We start from the raw sequence: 17,073 nt of genomic DNA on the forward strand, positions 1-17,073 counted from the left end.
CGTTTTTATTTAATTTTATAAATTACGTGATTTTGAAAAAACCGCGTTTTAACATGGCTTAATTTTCGGATTTCCTTACTTTTTATTATACTACAGCGTTAACGAAATTAGGTTTAGTCGCTTGAATACTTTGTCGTTCATGGAAAAATCTTCGAGAATTATTAAATATTTCAATAAATAATGTTATTTTAAAAAGTACTTTATGATTAAAAAGCGCCATTTTAATCTAGACAGTTATCCCGACGCGACGGGCCTTTGAATCCAATCATTACTGGAGACAAACCCGATTTATTGTTCTGGCCTCCGCCTAATGGCATTAATACCCCATGGCTAGTAATGGTGCGCCTCTAGAATTAGAATCCCGCTATTGTAAGTCCCACAAAGAACAAGCACCACGACTTAAACCTTCCAATTACTGGACTAAGGATTTCATTTAGTGCCGGACAGCATGGGATTGTGTGTGTAACCCGTAACGTGCACACATCACACATACGCTCATATATTATTTAACTTCACAGTGTGACGTGAAATGTAATGACGACATTTTTGATTTTAATGAAATATTTAAAAACAAATGAAAAAAACCCAATATTTTAGTTTTTGTACTTAGGGCATTAACTTTGTGGTCAAACATTTTAATAAATATTAAAAATTATTTGTAAATATGGTATTTCAGGGCCAGACCGTGAAACTTCAGAGGAACATTCCTCATGGTTAGTAAAAAAAAAAAATATCTCAAAATAAAATAAATCTTTAAAATCTCAGGCAAGCATCCCTTCTGCAAACCCCTACCCCTCTCCGATAATTTTTTTTTTGCGATAAAAACGTATTTGACTAGACGCGGACAAGGGAAGTGGCTGGGTAGGAGAGGGGTAGGTTGTTTGTGGAGGAACTGTTTGTCCGAAAAATTAAGGGTTGACTACATTTTGAGATTACGTTGAAAAAAAACATAAATTATTAGGATTTTTTTAAGGCTTACCATGAGAAATGTTCCTCTGAAGTTTTGCGGTCTGGCCCTGAAAAATCATATAACCATTTACCGATCTTTCTGTGTCTCCCGGTCACGAGACATACCCGTCTCTTTGTCAGGATACTATTCCATTAATATTCAAATCCCACTATACACCATCACCATAATAGTTGCGAAAAAACCATCGTGTGACCCATGTTTTGAAAAGCTAACACCAACGTGCACTGATTGAATAATAAGAAAAGTTTAATCTTGTTGGAGCACAGATGAAAAAATGAGAGGGGTGGAAGAAAGGAGAATAAATTTTAAGGGTTATCATTACAAAGGAACGAAGACTGGATTTGAAGAACCTCCGAAGAAGTTATTAACATTTACATATTACAGCTCAGATGGAAAGCGTTTTAGAGAATGGAATATGGAAGTATATACATTAACAGAGCTTATTACCAGTCAAGTGGCCACTTTACACACCGCATAACATTCACCAATCTCCATGTATAAACTTCACTTAAATGAACAGATGGAAAAATTGAAGAAATATGGATGCTTAAACATAAGCAGAATGTTTTAGTAGTGGCCACTTTAACCATAATTTCCATATTACCTTCTCTTAAATGCACTCCATCTTTTTTTAAAAAGGAATCACCTACTGAGAATCTATTTTAGAAGCTTGTCAGCAGGTGGAAAACAGGGGGATATAGAATGAAGTTATGAAAACAACCTTCTTACATAACCCTTCTTTAAAAAAATCGTGTATACTAATTATATTTTGTACCTTTTCTAGAAAAAAAAATTTTTCTATTCCTTTAAGTACGTATTTTAAAAAATATCTTTTCTTTTTATTTTTTATGCACATTTTGTTTACATTTTTTATTTTTTACATATTAGCATTATTTTATAAAACTCTTGTGTTATAATATTTATAGTATAATTATTACTTTTTTCCGTTTAGTTTATATTGAAGTGTTTAAATTCTATTAAATGTGTATTTCTGTAACGTAAAAGGTATGGCGTGCTGTGTATATTAATAAATAAATAAAATACACTGTAGTGTTTTAACATCCGGACTAATTATTGAGAAAATAACTTTTCTTGGATTTTTTTCTTGCAACTGACGGCCCGCGACACCAGTTTAACAGTCGGCCATCTAACCAACCGCGCCAATATCTATTGCCAAAACTGGAGGTTTTGTCTGTTATTGTTTGTTTGGCTTGATTGATTACACAAGGAAACACATATTATATATAAAAATGTGCTAGACTTTTGAATGAGCTACCTCTTCATATTAAAAAAAATCACCTTCTCTAAACACCTTTAAGAAACGTCTAAAACATTTCTATATATCCTTAGAATCTTGACCTCCCTGTATTTTGCTGTTTTTTAATATATATATTTTAATTCCTTTTCTTTTCTTTGTTCCTTTTTCTCTCTCCTTCCAAACGTATTATTTGATTCCACATTCTTTACCCTTTAATATGTACAACAAAATGTACTTATTTTTAAGTTAATACGTGCAAACCTTATCTTTTCATTCAAAAACAGCTGTTATTTTTAGTTCACTAGGTATTTTTCATGTATCTTTTGATAAACATTTTTGTTTTTTAGTACAAATTTTTGACTATCTCTTCTTTTGACCAGTATGTTTTTTGGTTGTCTGGAAGATGTTGTTTTTAGCAATAAGTCGACGAAAGTTCTGATTTGTTTTACTTGAAGATTTAAAATGAATAAAAATAAATTCGGTGACATCTGAATCTAAAAATTCTAGTTTTCTTGTATCATGTCAGCTATTTTAGCTACAGTATACCTTTCATCTGTCCGAAAAGTCATACGAAATGAGCAAAAAAAAAGAAATAAAGGGGAAATATTACCAAATATGCTATTTAAATATAATAATTTTAATCATTAAAAGTAAATGGTTCATCATTCCATGTCTACTCCCTAGTTGGAGCAAACGGTATCCACAAAAACTCTCCACGCATCTCTATCGGCTGCTAATTTTTTTGGGTCCCCACAAGTCAGGTTCTCGTCCCGAAGTTCTGAATACACTGCCGACAAACAGTCCAAGTATATGGTTCTTATTCTTAGTGGTGGAGGTCAATGCAAGCTTCTGACGTTAATGCGACATGTGAAGATCTATTGTGACGAATGTTTATTTGAATATGGTTACTGTTAGTCAAATTGTGTTCATTCAAGTTGTAAAGTTCTTTTCCCAAACGGCAAAACATACATTTAAACCGTTTATGGACCCATATTTTGTTTTTTATTTATATATTTGACATATTTTATTTACGTCTTTCAAACCTAATAAAATATGTACATTTTTAAGATAATAAACTTTTTGCATTTAAAAAAGCTAAATATGTATATTTTAAGAATTATTTTTTTACTTTTTAATATTTACACTTGTTACATTTTTTATTACAAAATATATCACTTATTTATAAAAACAAAAAATTCCACAAAGGATGAATGAATGACTGATGTACTAGTGTATGTATTACAATACTCCTGTGACACAAGACTTATGACAACCTGCCAATGGTTATGCCTGTTGGAAGGGCTATCTCTATGTTGAACAATATCACTTTGGACATTGACATTTTTCACGTCTCTGAGGGAGTTTTTCGTTACAAGATTCTCTTACTTTTTTAACATATTATTTTTTGGATATTATGTATACTAATGTGTTTTTTTTTATATATACCTAATTTCACCTAATTATTTCTATATGTATGAATTAAGATATTTTATTTTGTAATGTACATAAATATGAATAAATAAATGAAATGAAATGAAATTATTTCAATATTTTGAGTTCGTCTAAATTTTTGTAGACAAGGACTGGATTAAACTCCCTGGGGAGCTGTTTATATTAACATATTACAACAGAGATGAAGAACATTTAAGAGAAGGTAATATGGAAGTCTAGGCATCTACAGGGCTTATGACTTATTATTCCAACAAAATATTACCTATTTAATAAATACCTCAATTTTTATTGTATATTTATTTACCATTTAGTTTTAGGTGTCCTCTAAAGAGTTGAAGTAAAAATACTTATTGCTAAACTATTGAGAAAAAAGCTGATCTGATAAAAAAAACAAACTGCGTTTCTGAAATTAGCATGCCTTTTAACAGCTAAAAAATCGATTTCGAAACAAATTATTCTAAAAAAAATTTCTATGTTTCTCGTATTCGAAATTCTTATCGATGTTACTTGATCACAATAGCCAAACGTTAAATAAATAATTATTTTACTAAAATAATTAAAATTTTGTAGTCATTCTGTACATTTATACGTAGGTACTGTTTGTTTATGTGTACGTACGTATTCAAATACGTGAGTAGGTACCGTCTTAACCTAACTCCTGTGAGAATTATTACTGTTAGTTCAGGCGTTTCGAGCATACATTGTTAATTATGTATTTGTTATACATGTCTTAGTACATAGTATTATATTGAACTGTGAGAGAAATCGATTTTAGAGACAGTGTGAACTTTCAATTAATAAATCATCGTCATTCCCCATTCCGCACTCAGTGGTGAATAGGGCACTGCATTGGTATTTTGATCATATGTTACATGAACAAAAGGTGATTAGTCTAATGCTTCATAAGTCAAACAACCTAAAGAGGAAATGCGGTCTCGTTTTTCTTCATACAAACTTATCGCGTATTTTCTCCCTGGATTATGGTCTAGCTAGAGCACTGTTTTTTACACACCATAGTTATTTACCATTGGTTGGTTCTTATTGTATTATTTTTATATTTAATGGTTTATTGTGGAAACTGGAACCATCCGAAAACCCATAAAAGTGCTCAGTTTTATCTGCTATCTGCAGACGTACGGTATGTAAAACTATTTTTTATAAACGCAAAAGGTACCGACACTGAAAATTTTATTTTTATATTCTTTTAAAAAAAAACAACAAAATCCGTTTAGATTTGAGATGCGGAAAACAAAACAACAATACGTCAATTTTGTCGATTTTAGTTAGGTATAATCAGTCCGACGTGCAGGTATCTTTTTAACACAGTATCGGGGAGGCATTGCGAGAGAGGAACAGAAAAACAATCTTCAAATACCTATTTGTCAAAAATTGACTGACACCGCATATCCTCTTGACATCAATGTTTCATGTCCACCCTGCAAGGAATCGAACCCAGGACATCAAGAATGGTAGGCGAGGACGCCAACTACTTTGAAATGGATTTATCTCCACTCGATTTCTTTTTTCAAAAATTTTACCTGAGAATAGCCATCCAGGCGAAATCACGCGTCCTGGTCTCTTCACAAAGAGAACTGTATTCTTTATCCACCTGGACACCGAGACAATTAATAAATAATGCTGTATAAATATGCATGAGGTGATGAAAAACAGATTTACAAAAATTCTTTGTCGGGTTTGTTCCGAAATTCATAATTTTCATGCAAATTAAGTAATTTTGTATTCAACGCATAAATGAATTTCATTGTTTTTCGAAAATTCTGCAGAAGATTAAATCGTTATCCCGAAGTTTTTATTTCTGATAAGTTAATCAATACTGAATACTATTTTGTTTTATATTTATTGTCAATCTACCCAACGACGCAATTAACAGTAGCTTTTCACAGGATTAAATAATTACGACCTCAGCAATTTTTGTCTATTGTTTCACTTTATGGACATGATATATTTTTGAAACATGATAAAAAAATAAAAACGTTTATTTATGTTTGTATGAATTCTTTACAATTAGTAAATCAGGTACTGACGCCATACAAAATGTAAATGTATTGGGTGTTGAAATAAATCCTGTACTTTTTTTTTCGTTTAAAAATGATCACAGAAAGTTAAACAAGATGTTTATTTGAGATGAAGATACTTAAATCAACAGAAAATATAAAAGGAAAAATAATGAAACCCACTAAACCGCGAAACCGGCTTGTTAGCAGAAAAAAAATTGTTGTGAAAATTTTCAGCTCTACAAGATATTTTGTTTGTATAAGGAGAATATTTTTTTTTTTTTTGTATCCCCTCGATCGAACGCGAACAGAAGGAGAAATCAAAAGCTTTGTTACAAAAACGGAAACAAATCGTATGTATGAAGCCTATCTCGAATCTAAAATATGATATATGCAACAACTAAGAGCAACAGGAAACCAAAATGATATGAACAGACTACAATGAAAGCAAAATAAAATACTGAAGCTTGTATATGGCCTCCCTTATCTCAACACCAACTGAAGAATTATTTAAATAAACTAATCAATTAAATGTTTATGAAATTTTTCAACAAGGATCTTTAAAATGTGTTAAAAAATTAGTTCATTAAAACAAGATTTTTTTTTAATAAACATTGACATAATACAAGAATATCAGAACAATATTACATGCAACATTCCAAAACGAGACAAGGATAATCGAGACTAATAAATCAGGGACTAAATTATACTACCAGACAAAACTAAACAAAAGACTTAAACGAACTTTTCAAAAGGCGTTAAAAATATGATTATTAACAATAGGGTATAAAAATTGATATGTTAGTTTTGTAAAATGAATATAATTATCCATAAGAGTTAATAAATCAATTGCAAACAAAAAAATAAATACAATATGACATTTTTTTATTTAAGATTTTCGATCAACATATTTGCCGCAACAAATCGGTTTCATAGAACAGATATTTGCCCATATAAGAATCGAATGCAACATTAAACATACTAATATTTCTGGCTTGCCTAACCCTTCATATATTGAGCCTACTCATAGTATAAGCAAATGATTTTTTTATGCTATTTTGTCTAATATGAAATGTTTGTTTAAATAAAAAAATGAAATGTTTTTGATTTTATTTCACACGCAAAATAAATTGTAGTCTTCAACCGCTCTGACACGGACAATTTAACTACATATTATTTGATAACGCTTGTCATATTATTACGGATTAACAATGATAATGAAAAAATATTAAAACTTATATGATCCGTTTCTAAAATACCTTAGAAGTAAATTGTTCAGTTCACAGTTGGTGTGATACAACTCCCCTCCCCCTTTATTATTACCCACCACCTCCAGGAGTGTTTACTGGATGATGTCCATGTGGGAATTATTGTATGCCTGTAAGGGTTCCTTTATATACATGTTCAAGTGTACCTCTTTATGTACATCAGCATTTTATAGTGTATGTACGTAGGTGATATGGGAATCAAACGGCCAGTTTTAATTAATTTTAAATATCATATTATATATAATTTTATATTGATCGCCCCCACCTAAGCAGCATTCAAGTAAATATGGTAGTATTCTTTTTAACATTAATTCTTGCCATTTATTTAGTATATTTCCTTATTTTTTAAGTCAATTAACCGGCTTAAAAGAACTCTAATAGATTGGCATAAATGACATATAATACAATGGATTAACTTAACCTTAACTGTCTTTTAATATATTAAAATGTACAAGGGGTAAAGTCATGGCATGATTTAAGCAGGCATAGAAAGTGTGTCATCTCAAGTCACATCGCTTGTTTCTTGAATGCGTGCCTTTGCTATATGAACGCATCGACTACTGTTTAGTGACATTTCGTTAAGGCTGTAGTCTGGTAAAACGCGTGCAAAATTAGGAAATCATAAGCTTTTGCCATTTTAAAACAAATGTTTTTTTTAATCGCGCAAAAATAAAAAAACATCGTTTATATAAAAACAATAATTTTCAAAGGTATTTCTATTAAAAAATATACTTAAAAGTTTTATGTAACTAATATAATTACTTTTAGACCGGCAGATTAAGCCATTTCAAATTTAGACTTAACTAAGGTATCTGACATCTTAATAAAGACTTAGCATTGAATTTTTTTATTATCATAATTTGAAGATAATAAATTTAACATGAAAGTGGCCGCAGCAAAATCTTATTTTTTAGTTATTGAAAAGAAATATAAGCATTTTTAATCACATACATTTTTGTGATATTTTCCTATATTTCTATTGAAATATTTTAGATGAAACTTTAAAAAAAATATTTTTTTTTTAAATAGGATAACTCTGGTTGTAATATTCAATTTATGGCAACATCTTACTAACGTTTTTATGACCTTTATACATGCCCTTATTGGTAGCGGTTCATTTGCTATCTGTTAGACAAAAACGAACTAAAGCGACGATATGTCAACTATTTTGAAAGCATAAAACCTGCGTGTGTCGTAGCCTATGGATCTCTAGATATTGTGTTATTGCTTTAAACACTTTAAAAACGTTTTATTTTTTGTACTGAAATATTTTTTTTACTGCTCTTTGCTTTATATCAAATGGTCCGAAATTTCTGTAAAATGTTCCCTCACATTTGACTCATTTTTATCAAAAAATGCCTTTTTGCTTATGACGGCTGTATACTTCTAAATTAAATTGTCTAAAATACTCTCCATCTCTAATGTAATGTGAAATCATTGCATTGTAAGGTAGTATTGCGTACCTACAACAGATTTTACAAGTACAGGTAAGTTTATATGAAATGTGGTATTTGTGGCCACAGCGAGCATTGTTTGAAAGGAATTTCTCTCGGAATAGTAAATTTATTACTGCATTCAATATTAAAACACCCATAAGCTTTGTTCCGAGGGAGAAATTATATACAGAAACAATTATAAATATAATGGAAGGGAGGTTTTTATATTGTTCTCGTGTATGGGAATAGATTGTTAAATTGAATTCAATGATATTTGATTTAACAAAGCTCGAGGAAGATTATTATTATAACCTAAGTACGAGTATTTATCACTCAAGCAGAAACCTCTTTAATACTGTAAAGAGACTGAAATATTTAACGCTTCGTGGTACTGGAGAAAAACATTGACAAAAATAGACGCGTCCTATAGAGTAAAATATTAAAAAAGTAGTGACACGAAAACGTACCTACATTTAGTAAATTTGTTTGTTTATACCAGCAAAGCATTCAACGCCATACATATTCTACCAAAAATTGGACGATACACATTTTTGAGTTGAAAAAGGTATTTTAAAAATCAACATTCGTTTTTGGTGGATTCTAATCAGATTCTGTCTTTGAATTCCTTATAATTTCGTCCCATTTATTTTTTTCACTGGATTTTGGAGAATGCGAAAATAATATTATCTCACATTTATTATATTTAAAAAACGTATTCGTATTAGTGCATCCCTGTAAGTAAGAAGAGCTTTGCAATTGCGCCACTAGGTGTAGTTTGAGGTTAACAAAATTTATATTTGAATGTGAATTGTTTTAAGCCTTGTTAATCACTCATGACCAAATATTTACCAATGAAAAATTAAACAATCCTTTTAACAATGTTTATCCAAAAGGTTTTATACGCGCTTTCTTAACACAAGCGGGCATTTTCGTTTCGATTCTAAACGTCATGCCCGGATTGCGGAAATATAAAACACGTGTATGCAATGTTTTGTTGTTTTGAAATATAAATATGTCCGTTTCGATTTTTTTCTGAAAATTACAAAAAAAATTGGCTCATCTTCAGTTTTTTATAATACAACAATCGACCCTGATATTATGTCCAACAAAAATGTGTGCAAAATTGATAGTTTTATAAAGCGTTATTGCTTAAGTCAGGCAGATTATCTGATCTATTAAAAATAAATACACGGGTTTGCGGGCCATACTGCAAAATTTCAAGGAAAAAAATATACCTTTAATGAATTTGACAATGTTTTGAGAATGTCCAAATGTTGGCTGACAGGCTGGATTTTCACCCTAGAAAGTGATTCAGCTCTATTACTTCACAAAAGTCAACAGATGAAAGAGTTGAAGAAATGTGGATGTTTAAACATATGCAAGATAGTGAATGTTACACAGTGTGTAAAATGGCCACATTAACTAACCAACGACGGGTCATAAGCCCTGTAAATGCCTAGACCTAAAAAATATTTTCCGTCTATTGTAACGATTATAGAATTACAATGAATTCATTGGATAGTCGCATTTTTTTATTAAAAAAAAATTGCAATTAAAAACAACGAAACAATACGCAAGTGACGCGGACTAAGGAAGCGGTTGAGTAGGGGAGGGGTAGGTTTTGTGAAAGGGATGCTTGTCTAAGACAAAGATTTTCTCCATTTTAAAATCATAATAACAAATCTTCTTCATAAAAAAATGAGTTTTTGAAAAAACAAAATTACGATTTTTTTTAAAGTTTATCATGAGGAATGTTCCTCTGAAGTTTTACGGTCTGGTCCTGGAACACGGTGTATGTATCGCTGCTTAATAGTTAAATCAGCCTCTCAACAGAACGGCTAGACTATCTTTTAAATACCGGAATTCAGCTGAATGGCGTTCGTCGTGACCGTTCGTCGAAAAAATTAAGACAACTCAGCGTTCAACGTGTTGGCCGGTTGAAAATTAGCCCTTTGGAAGCGACTGAACCAAAGGCCACCGTGTTAGGTTAGGATTGTTTGGGTTAATTTTAATAACCAAAAAAAAATATTTTTACTTTTCATGTTGAGTTATATAAATTAAAGATTAACCTATCCTTACCTAACCTAACTTCACATAAAATTATTCAAAAAATAAAATAATTATTACTGTTGTATTAAAATATATAGGCTAATCGACGTTCGACCGCCTAGCCGTTCAGTTGAATGCTTGGAATATTTTGCGGTAAGATATATAGCATTCTATTAAGTAAAATACTGGACATTTTATTTTAGAATTGATTTTTTAACCCTTACGGATTGTTACATTGATTTTACAAAAAAAAAAAAGTTTTTTTTTTTATTCATACTCTTTTGTTTATAATAATATTTTTTGCATCTTTTGAAAGGTTTGTCTGAGTCTTTTGTTTAGTTTTGTCTGGTAGTTTATCGTGCAATTTTAGTCCCTGATTTATTAGTCTCGGTTGTCCTAGTCTCGTTTTGGAATGTTGTGTGTAATATTGTTCTTATATTTTTGTATTATGTCAATGTTCATTATAATTTTTTTCAAGTTTTTTCGTCTACAATGATATCAGTGGCTAGCTTATGAATAAATTTTAAAGATTCTAGTTGAAAAAGTTTATTAACATTGAATTGTTTGGTTCTTTTAAAGAGTTCTTTAGTTGGTGTTAGATAAGGGAGGTCATATTCTAGCTTCAATTTTTGATTATTTAATTTTGCTGTCGTAGTCTGTTTATGTCGTTTTTGTTTCCTGTTCTCCATATTTGTTGCATACAACATATTTTAGATTTGACATAGGCTTAACACAAAATATTTTTTACCGCTTTCGGAACAAAGTTTTCGATTTCTTTCTGAATAAATATTATTTTCATACATTTTTTGTCATATTATTTAATCTTCCTTTAAATATTTATTTAGCAGTCAAGTCTTCAGTTGCCCGTTGAGGGACCCCAATTGTTTGATTTTCTGCCCTGAGCGTGAACTGAAGTGCCCCACGGTCCTCAGCCCATCCCATCCTTATCTCTGGACCAAAATATAACATTCCTTCCTTTTACTTTACAGTACCGCTTCATATTGTTTGCTTTGTCTACGTAAAACTCCAGGCTATTGTTATGCATCTCCTCCACAAAACATAAAATAGCTATTTCAAATTCTAAAATATTTTGCGTGCTTTATGGCTTTCAATTTATTTTAATATTTAAATAAGGGCAATATATATTTGTACCTTAAAGGTTGAATGAAATGTCTAAGAAACAGGATTTTATGATTGTACGATTTCCAAAATATCACAAATTTTAAATCAAATTTTATAATTTCAATCTATAAAGAACTTTCAATGTAAAATAATTAACATTTTGATAGTAATAGTTAACATCAAAATATGATGATAAAGATGTTTTTTTGCATAAAAAAAAAGCGGACTTCATATTTTAATTTCAACTTAAAAAGGGATATTTATAACAAAAATGGACTCCGATGTTTTATTTACGTATAAAATAGCTTGTTGCGATAATTTTTGCATTTTTAACTTCAAAATGGCAAAAAGTGGGCTCCCGTGTCTTCTAATCAGTTCAGTTCAGTTTAGTGCCGAATAAATCGGCGCCTATTGCAAAGCATAGTATTGTTATGCTTTGTTAGCAAAACAGTAAAGAAGGTAAAAAATATACAAATAAGCAAAATAAAAGTAAAATCAAGTAAAAATTAAGTAAAATTAAATTAAAATCAAAGTTTAAGCAAACATATTAGGCACTGTCTATTCCAATGTACAGATATTGTGTATTACTTTACAATTCCCGATACATATACATTTTCACTATGTCCAGGCAAACCACCTGAACCCTGGACGAGTACTTTTGACTCGATTGTTGCTCTCAGGTAAAAATCCTCAATAAAGAATTCGAGTAGAGATAAGTTTATCGCTTTGTAATAGTAAGTGCGTTCTCCTGCCATTCTCGAAGTCCTAGGTTCGATTTTTAGCAAGGTGGATGTGAAATATTGATTTTATTGGTTGTTTCAACTGCCAAGTTTCATTGTTCCTGGACTGATCCCCTTACCTTCACGTAACAGATGATTGAAATACACTGCATTTGGTTTACCGATGCAGTGTCTTATGCACCATTAGGTGCGAATAGGGGAATGGTGATGAGATTATTCATACGTATATTCGATTGTTCATATAAATAAATAATGGTAGAATTCAAAGATTTTAATTTGATCAAAATGTTCGATAGGAATTTAAGTCGAGATAATTTTATCGGAATTGTAGAACAACGACGCATGTGATTTTCTTCAAATTTACGAGAGAGAGGCTTCAATTTTTTTTGACATATGTCACAACTTGATGAGTGCAAAAGTATACTCTTTGAAACATGGGTAAGTTATATACGAAAAAGAAACTTCGAACTTCTAAAAAAGCCTATAATGTATTTTCCTTCGATACATTACAACAAATTAGCAAATAATTCATATCATCTTCACAGTACACTGCACAAATATCGCGAGCATCTTTGGCAGCTACATTCCCTTAATTGAATGCGAATGATTTTACAACTCGTTGAAAATGGCCGCCAAAATTGAAATATTTGGGTAAATTATAAGAACGCCAATATTTCTTTTAAAAAAAAAAAAGGCCAACGCAATGTCTTGTAGAGTAGAAAATATCTTTCAAATGACGCAAAACCTTTCCCGTTTTGTTTTACTTTAGGTGGTAACTTTCAAATTTGAAGAAAATAATGATAAAGAAATGCAATATAAAAACTATACCTGATACAACTGATCGTAGAAATTAAAATGATTTAATTGAATTACAAGTTAACTGCGGCTTGCCCTTTGTCAAACAAAGCACTAAAGTGTTTTTATGAATCGTAAAAACATCAAACCTCTTCGTTTGGTGACTCCGATATTGTCCTGTTGATCGAAACAACGAAATAACCTATTAAAATCACTAACCCTGACATCTACGACATTAAATCAAAAACAATACAACCACCCACGACTTAAATTTTTGTGCATTTAACTTGTGAGTTTACGACGTTTTTATGTAGTCATTATTTTTTATTTGTCTTCATCTTCCCGCTTCTTCTCTACCGCTAATTATGCATAAACATGCAGTTACAAAGCACCACAGTAAAAAAGGCGTTTTTAAACGGTAATATTTTACTGGCTCTGGTCTGACACCTGTAGTGTAATTTTTTTTTTTTTTTTAAATATGAACGCGGGCAGAATGGTGAATGTTACACAGTGTATAAAGTGGCCACTTAAACCAGCCAATGACAGATCATAAGCCCTGTAAATGCCTAGACTTCCATATTCCCTTCTCAAAAATGTTTTCCCTCTGTTGAAATAAATTTTAATTGAAAACTCAAAAATGTGTATTTAACATTAATGTGTAATTTGAAAAGGGCAAATGTATAAAATACAGATTGCCAAATCACTATTGTCTTTTTTTTCAAATGAAAAATGTAATTTTTTATGTAGCCGGAACGACAAGTGCATGTGCAAATGATTTTCCGTATTTTGTCGTCTCTGGAAGGGATCCACATTCGCGATCAAATGTTTCTAATTATTGTGTTAATATACTGAATCTAATCAATACAATAATTTATCTAGGTTCACACGAGAACAATACAAATGACAGGAAAAAATTCAACTCCAGCTCCGTGAATAGCCTCGACCGCGCAAGACCAATTGAACAATACAATAATTCGGCAGTACTTCACACTTAGAACGCTGCGAAAATGAGTACGCGACGACATACATTATGAACGAGATGCAAAAATATATTTTTTTATACCAAGTGTATTGGAATTTTCGGATGACGAAATAAATAATAATTATGCGTGGGAGCATCAAGTACGCACCGAGCTGGATATATTGTTCTACTGTCCTGTTAGTGCGCATTCACGCAAGGACAATGACAAGGTGATCCATTGTACTGCGGAGATAGCCTGCCCGTTTCTCTTAGAGACAATGTTTTGTTCTGTAATCCTGCCCTCTAATTTTTTTACCAGTGTTGTCATGATAATTTTATGTACTTATATGTTTTGGAATTAAAATCGTTTTTCTTTCGATGTTTGAATTAAAGGTGATAATTTTTCTTACATGATTATTTCAAAACAGTTATTATTTTAAAACCGCTGTGTTCGTTTTCAAAAACTGTTTCTTTAAAGAAAAACTAGTCAAGATATTAAATTAAACTGTTTTTCCATATAACACTTTTTTTCTACGTGAAAAAAACCTTGAGTGACCCGCCCCCGCTTTTCCATGGATACAAAAATGAGACCGAATATGTGAAACTGTAACTTGAATAAAAGTTGAGAGAGCAGCGTGGCTCGTAACAAGTAAAAGTTTAATAAACTTTTTTCTGAAACTGTTCCAGTAGTTGCTTGTGCTACATTTATTTATTCAGATTTGGTTTATTTAGAAACAATCTAACAAAACAGTTTAATTTATGAAACAGTAATTGTTACTGCTTCTTCTTTTACATAACCGAAACGCCCATCTCTAATTGTATTGGGCGAATTCGTTGGATGTTTCCTACACAGATATATGGTTTCCTATCTATATAGGGGTTTTGTTTTGTTGCTTGTTTTGAAACTAGAATAAATTAATCACAAATTACAGTACTGTAGAGGTATAAACAAAAACTATTAAAATATTTATGGTTTGTTATTTTTGTGGACTGCTTGCTTAGTTAGATTTATAAACTATGCGAAACTAAAGAAATATACAAGGCATTCTGAACAGTTTCGGGAAAGGGGTGGGTGCTTTCATTGTCCTCTAAATTTACGTTCAAACTAGGACAAATAGGTTTGATGCTAGGACAGGACAATATTGTATTGTCCTTGTGTGAACGACGCTGGGCGTAGGCGGTTGCTACATATGTGAGATCGTGTCCGACCACATGTGACTCTTAACCCGCGGGGCTGAACCCTAGCGCCTCTGACCCGCCCGCAATACACGGGGCGGGCTCTGTGCCAAGCCAGGAATGAGAAAAATTATATTTATTTATTAGTTTATACATACATTGTTACAAAAATGGCACAAAAAAAACACTCTGGCGAATTCTGCTTGTACAAGAAGTAGGCTCAGTATATGAAGAGTCGGCAAGCTAGAAATATTAGTATGCCTAATGTTGCAAACGGTTCCTATATGGGCAAATGCCTGTTCTAAGAAACCAATTTGTTGCAGCAAATATGATTTTCGAATATGTTTCCTATAAATAAAAATAATATTGAAGAAATAGAAAAACAGTTATAGCCCAAAAGAGAAGAAAAGAAAAAAAAATATTACAGTTTACATTAAATGTAAAAATACAATTAAATATATAAATATATAGCATACATACTACATACATACATATTCACATACATACATATATACACACATATACATACATATACATATATATACACACATACATACACAATATATATGCACATGCGAAAATACAATAAATTTATATATGATTCAATGGGATAGCATAATATTTAGATTACTATCCTCAATAAATTCTCAGATTCTATGATTCTATCTGATTCGATTCAACCCCCTAAGGAGCAACCCCCTAAGGAGGAGTGAATATTAACATAATAAAACAGAGATAAAGAACATTTTAGAAAAGAGAAAATAGAAGTCTAGGTATCCATACGGCTCATGACCTGTCATTGGCTGGTTTAAGTGGTCTAACCCGAAAAAATTATGGTTTCAGCTCTTAAACTTCACAAACGTCAACAGATGGAAGAATCGAAGGAAGAAATATGTTCAAATATAGGCAAAATGGTGAATGTTACACAATGTGTAAAGTGGCCACTTAAACTAGCCAGGTCATAAGCCCTGTGGATACCTAGACTTCTATTTTTTCTTCTCTAAAATGTTGTTCATCTTTCTTGTATTATGTTAACCCATAATAATATTATGTAGGTTATATATATTTTGGTGATTTTTTGGTAGGAAAAAAAAGAATTGTCTATTTCAACGAAGATACAACCATTTTTAATTTTTTAATTTTTGGTATTTTTTAGTGAAAATATAGCAAAAGTACAAAATAAAAAAAAGCATTCCTAATCATAAACTGTTATCTTTTAAAATGTTTCATGAAGCAGTTTAATTTGTAAAATAATAATCAAAAAGCTCATCACTATCTATGACACACATGGGAGCAAATCAAATAGTTAAAATAGGTCAAAAGGCTACCCCTTCCTATCTGGAATCAAATGGCTAAACCCTTAACTGACATAAAGGTTCTGATTCTATTAAACCGAGCTTTATCGGATAGATAAATTTGTTATCATATGAGCTTCGCTATTGGAAAATGGCAGTATCAAATGATTAGAAAAGTGGGCAACTTTATCTACACGGGATAATAGCTTTCAATATATTACAGAATACCGAAAATGTCTAGACACTTTATTAAGCTTTTTTTAATGAATTTATATTTTAGATCTAAATTTGTTGCAACAGGGAGGGAAAAAATTTTTGACAAAGGAATATGGAAGTCTAGCCCTTTACAGAGTTTATGACCTATCATTGGCTGGTTTATGTGGCCACTTTACACACTGTGTAACATTCACCATTCTAATGTATAATAGAAATAAAAAATGAGTCTTCAATCCACAAAATTAGAATATCCAGTGACCGGTTTCATCCAGTCTCGAAGATCTCGCGAAAGCGATGAAACCAGTTACTGGATATTCCAA

General features: G+C 31.2%; 1 protein-coding gene across 1 annotated transcript in view; it reads left to right on the forward strand.

Annotated features, from left to right (window-relative positions):
- The window catches only part of wb (wing blister), a 484,046-nt gene that overhangs the window by 145,352 nt on the left and 321,621 nt on the right, over positions 1-17,073 (forward strand). The window lies entirely within an intron of this gene.

The sequence above is a fragment of the Micrasema longulum genome, unplaced genomic scaffold (genome assembly GCF_059751315.1).
Source record: "Micrasema longulum isolate JH-2025_06_02 unplaced genomic scaffold, ASM5975131v1 h1tg000147l, whole genome shotgun sequence".
In the NCBI taxonomy this organism is placed as follows: domain Eukaryota; kingdom Metazoa; phylum Arthropoda; class Insecta; order Trichoptera; family Brachycentridae; genus Micrasema; species Micrasema longulum.